This window comes from Tupaia chinensis, unplaced genomic scaffold (genome assembly GCF_000334495.1).
Source record: "Tupaia chinensis unplaced genomic scaffold, TupChi_1.0 Scaffold000494_1, whole genome shotgun sequence".
NCBI classification, from domain to species: Eukaryota; Metazoa; Chordata; class Mammalia; order Scandentia; family Tupaiidae; genus Tupaia; species Tupaia belangeri.
In genome coordinates, this window is record NW_006160006.1 from 1,953,092 (window position 1) to 1,953,426 (window position 335).

A 335-nucleotide genomic window follows, 5' to 3' on the forward strand; every position below is an offset into this window, starting at 1 on the left:
CCACGGTGCACACGCCGCGGCGCGCCCGGGAGCCCACGCCCACGCCCACCGGCCGCCCGGCCTCGCACCCCGGCACGTTCTCCGCGGCGCTGGCGCGGTCGGCATCCTCGGCTTTCGCTCGCACACGCCCAGCGGGCAGCCAGGTGCGCGCACTCCGCGCAGGCCGGTCCGCTGGGCCGCGGAAACTTTCCGCGCTGCAAGTGGGGTGTGCTCGCGAGTGCCTTTTAAGACACATCTTTAAATAATGAGACTGGAATGGAGTAAATGCTAGGAACGGCTGGAGCGCGAAGGGAGGGGCTGGGCACCCAGCCAGCGGCCTCAGGCAGTGGGGAAGC